The sequence below is a fragment of the Schistosoma mansoni genome, assembly GCF_000237925.1.
Source record: "Schistosoma mansoni, WGS project CABG00000000 data, chromosome 3 unplaced supercontig 0105, strain Puerto Rico, whole genome shotgun sequence".
NCBI classification, from domain to species: domain Eukaryota; kingdom Metazoa; phylum Platyhelminthes; class Trematoda; order Strigeidida; family Schistosomatidae; genus Schistosoma; species Schistosoma mansoni.
The window spans coordinates 420,798-427,110 of NW_017386009.1; positions in this window are offsets into that span (position 1 = coordinate 420,798).

Here is a 6,313-nt window from a genome sequence, read left to right on the forward strand (position 1 = left end):
CACTCTGGTGTGTCAGGCTAACTCAAGCAACAGATACAGTTTTTTATTGAGCTATCGGAAAAGCCCTAGAGATGAATTTTTCAGTAATAGTATTTCTTACTTCCAATTTTTTAATCCCTTCTTCGACAGATCTTGCGAGTAGAAAAATGACCTCTACGAAAGAGAAAATTCAAGTTGCTAGAAAGGGAACAAACGAGCAATATGTAAAGGGACATATTATTTGGCTCATGATCTATGTTTGACTTATTCGGAATCTCATTAGTTAGCCAGCCATCACCTCATTAATGAATGACGACTGATGTGCTGCAACGAAAATAATATGGTACTAAGTGTCAAATAAACCTCCATCTTTAAAGCTAAATTTTATGAATCTTTTTTTTCTTTTTTATTTGCTCTATCCATTTTCTCTACGTTCCGTCATTATTTTATTTACTTCTGATTTCTCTGGAAATTTCGCTATGACGAGAGTTTTCATTCTCATTCACTATCAGGAGGACTAATATAGCTGTAGTATTCCTGTAACAGCTTAGGTTGGACGGTTAACAGTCGACTGAGAAACTCTTGTTATCATCCGGCTTACAGATCAGTGAATATCGAACATTTTACAGACCCTCATCAAGGTTAAGGACAAGCAGCGCGTACCAATGAACTGCTCGCCATGAGCTGGTGGCATGAATTATAAGTAAAGCTATAAGTTCTCGCACGCGTGTTAGGCATTATCAAGTGTTTCTAGAGTGCTTATTTCTAAGTTTGGGATATCATTTTAGTTGTCTACTGTCAATTTCTTTAGTGTTTGTGCTTGTTATATATCTTTAATTCCAGGAAGTACTAGATTGACATAATTGTTGTTCTCGATCTGAGTGAATTTTAATTCGAATTTGATGTGTTTATTTGTGTCAATGTGAACTCAAGCAAGCAGAATGCACTGATTATCAAAACAGAAATAGCTTATTGCCAACTTTTTTCAACAAAATAGGGCCCTAAAATACTTTTAAATGTCATTAATCCACCTAAAGGATGTTGAATTATGGTCTAGGTAGGCATTAGTAAATTTACCTTTACTACTGAGATGATAGATTTAATCTGAAAATCGTAGATTTGCCATCATATGACAAAGTTCTTAGGTGGAAGTCGCATCATAGTCTACATTGACTCGTCCTACATAACAGTCAGCAGTATAATATTTGGTAGTTCTAAAGAACCTGTTTGAGCCGGAGATAGAACAATAGTTTGCTTGCATCGAGTCTATTGCCTAAGAAAATGATTAACTATGAAGTTTATACAACGTAATTGGTGATTATCTGTAAGAGTATGTCTCTTTATACATACCAGTATCTGAAGAAAGAGATGTTGGCTTCAAATAAACGGCATTTGTTCAACGACTTAGATGACTGAACACATAATATGTCATTGCGTTGCAGAAATCACTCCGAAAGTCAATCCAGGTAGTAAAACTTGTGGGTCTTGTCGGATGAGGCAAACAAAAACCTTTTATGTGGCTTAATGGAGGAGTTACATACACTAGTGAATATACTTCACCTTGATTTTTAACAGTACAAACTCTCCATAATGTGGTTGTTAGTGTAGCATATGGGAATCTTGATTGAATTTCTCTCAACTTAATATATCCCCGTCTCCATTCCGATTCCATATTCATGAAAAGAGTCTTGAATTAATCTCTTCTTATCTATTTCCCAAAAAACATGGCTTTTGATTAGCAAAATTTTGGATAATGTACCACAAAATTGTTAACCATCTGGAACAGCCACACTCTCAAACTCTTATGCGAAAATTCGATACTCTTGACATTCTACAATCCTGCAAGGCATTTGATAGACTAGATTCTCGCATTACATGACATAAAGAGAATTATGCGAGCATAAGTACGTTTTAGATGAAATAAGTCCCAGGTTACGTAAAGGAGAGGCTACAAACTGTCACAGTTTACTCAAATCAGTCACACTGGTTAAACATGATAAGTAAAGCACCCAAAAATAAAATCACTTCTCTGCTCAATTCTCATAAACGGTATGCATGATACTTTATGCTTTCAAACTATTAAAAACAAAAGATTTAAAGATTAGCAGGGAGATACATGGCTCAACTGATATCCTGACTTTTCAATAAGACCGGCATATGATACACGGTTCAGCCATCATATCGTTTATAGTTCCTGCATCTCTCATAAACCACAGAAGTGAACAACTCTGAAGAGGACATCCGCTCAGGTTGGAGCATAAAGAAGCTCGAAAAAATACCTATGCGGACTTATGTAGGTGACTGCTTAATGGCAACTTCGGACAGAGAATCTAATCCCCAGCATTTGGACATCGTTTTCGGACGACCGATGAAACACGTCACTACTGAAAACCTTCGGAAATTTCATATTGGAACTGACACCCTGGACATTCTAGGACCCACGGTCTCAGTTTAAGGTAACCGTCTAATTACATACATTCAACGGCATGGTGAGATTAAGCCGACGGCCTATTCCGAATCATGTGTCACTCATGCGACCCTTAACAGATCAATTTCACGGAACACTGAAAATCATAATTTCGGACAACAACGCCTAAAAGGCGTTCTCCACAGTAAGGAATGTTATGTCAAAAGCAACAATGCTCGCACATCAGGAAATTAATGCATACATTAGTTTAGTAGTGGACAAGTAAGATTTGATCATAGGGGAAGTCATAAAACAGTATGTAAATAACATCTGGTGACCTTTGGTATTCTTATCAAGACAGTTGCAAGACACTGAATCAAGATGTAGCACTTTCTGTGGGAACTCCTCACCATGTATTGTACTGAACGGTACCTTCAGCACTTTGTGGAAGGCCGAGAATTCACTTTCCTTGCCGACAACAAAACTTTTACCTTCTCCCTAAGATCGTCTCGAGACAAGTACTCCCCCTCCAGAGTCTCAACAACTAGACTAGACTAGAGTTACCTTTGACAACCCTGAAACTACGAATCGATCAAACAGGAGCAGGTTAGGACACTCTACTATGTGGCACATCTACAGGTACAGATCATCCAATCGTATGGACACATTATCGATCCAACGTCACCAACATATTGCACCGATTCCTCGTACATGCGTTCGAGAAACCATCAAGCTCATCGCAGAACGACTTTACAGACCTCGTATGAATTAATACGCGAAGAAGTAGGCACGCTCCTATTGACGTTGCGAAAAAATTAAGGTGATTAGGCACGATAATCGTTTCTTGAGTGCTTCGCAACTCCTGACGCTTGTCACGATCATGTTCATTTCGATTTGGTAGGACCATCGTCAGACTGAAATGAATACTCTTGTCTCCTAAGGTGTGTGGACCATACCACACGGTAGCCTGAAGTAGTATTCATCAAGGACATTACTTATGAAACACTGGCCAGCGCCTTCGTCGGCTTAGCATCACCCATAGGGTGACGTGCTAATAGTGTCCTCAATCGTTCCTCTCTTGATGGGAGGAAATGTCGAAGGATGGCATCCTTAAGACGGTCATAAACGTTCGGAACGTTCGGATTGAGGACAACCTCACGGACAGCGGTTAGGTGATCCCCGGGCAATGATTCCAAAGCGTAGGCGTACTTCTGCCTTTGATTGGTTATGCGGCGGATCTCAAATTGAGATTGCAGTGCCGCGAACCAGACTTCTGGATCATGAGGGATGAAAGGAACCGGTCGAAAACTGATAACCTGTATCTCGGAGTCTATCATATTTATGTTATTCTTATCGTTATCTACCATATTAAGTTGCCAAAATATTATATATTGAAAAATATCAATACGAATATATGCAACAGATGTGGATAGATAAATAGACTCACCGGATTGATCTGGTTTGGAGAATTGGCCAAGTTTGACTTGTGCTCGATGGATTGGGTTACCAGCTGTATTGCGTGTTCTAAATACGGCTCACCAGTTGTAGTGGATGTCGAGTCGTGGACGGACTATGATCACCACTACTATTCAATTACGCGTCCAAAAACGACTTGGTTCCCTTGATAGCCCGTAAATCAGAAGGCTTTACTAGTCCAGATCAAGTATATTTATTGGCGATCTCGTGGTATCGAAATAATACCGAGACGTGCCAAAGAGTACAAGCGAATAAGCAGTGCGTGAGCAAGCTCGAACCAAACAAGGCGGAAAGCGGAACAAGAAGTGAAGCTGATACAGTTAAACAAATACAGTAAAACAATCTCTGGTACAATTGGTTACAATAATAATAATTGTTTCTGTTATTCCAATCGTGTTCTTATCGAGACTGGCCGGTCACTACAGGAGCCCCGCGCTAGAAAGGGTTTACTCTTTCGATACGTAGCGGTTTCGTTCGTGGGACTGATCGCGAAACGTGCCATTGTAGGACGAAGGCGTTGGCAGAACAGGGAGTGATCGTTGATCCTCGAGTTGCCACCAAAAGTCTTTGACGTAGAACGGTACCAGAAGGAACGTACTGTATTGATTGCTTGGATTAGCATGCTACACCAGAGTGGTTTGTATCCAGAATCTGAAGGTTGCGTTCGTAGAGGTCCGGACCAGAAACGCTGCAGACGTAGGACGAAACCAGATTGAGCCAAGGAACCAAATGCGACCAGGATAACCATGTTCGGGACCAAATGTATATCATACGTATTTGGAGTCAGAGAGATCGACTGAGTGCGTTGACTAGAGCGTGGGTGATCAGGCCAGCTTTCGCCAAAGTTTACTGAAGTCGACAATACCAGAACAGCGATGGTCAGAGGCGTAGGCTCGGGGTAAACAAAAATAATGAAACAAAAAAGAGAAAAGTGTAGCTTTCGTGTAGTATAGGGGTAGATTCCTATACTGTATCCGTAGTTGGTTATGAGGTTAGTCGAGAAAGCGTACGGGTAAACGTACTCGGCGACCGGAACGTGAGACGGTAGTCTCGTTCGAACCTCGTGAGCCTGCAACCTCATCCGCAGTCAAGGGCGGTGTGGTCTGCAGGTCTGGACGTGAGACGGAAGTCTCGTCCGTAGACGGGGCAGATGACACGTGCTGTTGACTGGGACGTGAGAATGAGGTCTCAGGTGCATCTAGCGTGGGATCCGAAGTAGATGTAGAAATCCCGCTAGAAGCTCTGATGGGTCTAACATTGGGTCTCGGCTTATCAGGTATAGCACTGTCATCGACGTGTGCTGGCTTGAGACGATCAATGCTGACTGTTTCGATGCGGCCACGTCGATCAACCTTGAAGGTCTTTTCGTGACGGGAAATCATGTGAAAAGGTCCTTCGTAAGGCTGTTGTAGAGGTTTGCGTACCGAATCTACTCGTATGAAAACATGTGAACAGGTAGATAACTCTCGAGGGAGAGCGACCTGTCGATGTTGTATACGAGTTGACACCGGAGTCAGTGTTCGCATGAATGCGGACAGTCGTTGGACGTAGTCTGATTCACCGAACTTAGTGCTGCTCCGTGGTGTGAAAAATTCCCCAGGCAGACGCAATGTCGTGCCGTAAACAAGTTCAGCGGCGGAACGTTGAATATCTGCCTTTAGACTCGTTCTGATTCTCAGGAGGACGAGAGGTAGGGTTTCGTACCAATTGTTGTTTTCGTGTGTTCGAAGAGCACTTTTAAGTTGGCGATAAAACCGTTCAACTAAACCGTTTGATGCTGGATGGTAGGCGGTAGTGCGTATGCGTTCCGTACCAAGCAGCCGTGTTAGTGAGGAGAATAATGCGGACTCAAATTGTTGTCCTCGGTCAGTCGTGACAGTCGAGGGACAACCGTACATAGCTATCCATCGTTCTACGAAGCGGTGAGCGACTGTCTCCGCCGTAATAGACGTGATGGGAATAGCTTCGGGCCATCTTGTGAAACGATCAATGCACGTGAGTATGTGATCATACCCGTGCGATGGTGGTAATGGTCCTACAATGTCTATGTGAACGTGATCGAAGCGAGCATCAGGCGTAGCGAAAGTGCCAATAGGGGCAGCTACGTGCCTGTGCACTTTTGATCGTTGACATTGTAAACATTGTTTTACCCACATACGGACATCTTTATTCATGGACGGCCAGACGTATCGTGCAGCGATGAGGCGTAGTGTGGCTGCGATACCAGGATGAGATAGACCATGAAGGGCATCAAAGACGAGACGGCGATAAGCGGAGGGTACGATGGGTCGAGGGAGGCCCGTAGAAGTATCGCATAGGATAGTACCTGAGCTAGTAGCTAGGGGTACTTCCCGACACTGAAGGGACGTAGACTGTTGTGCTTCCGTGCATGAAGTATCGTTTGCTTGGGCGGCGGCCATAGCAGGTAGGTCAAGCACTGGCAAAGTAACT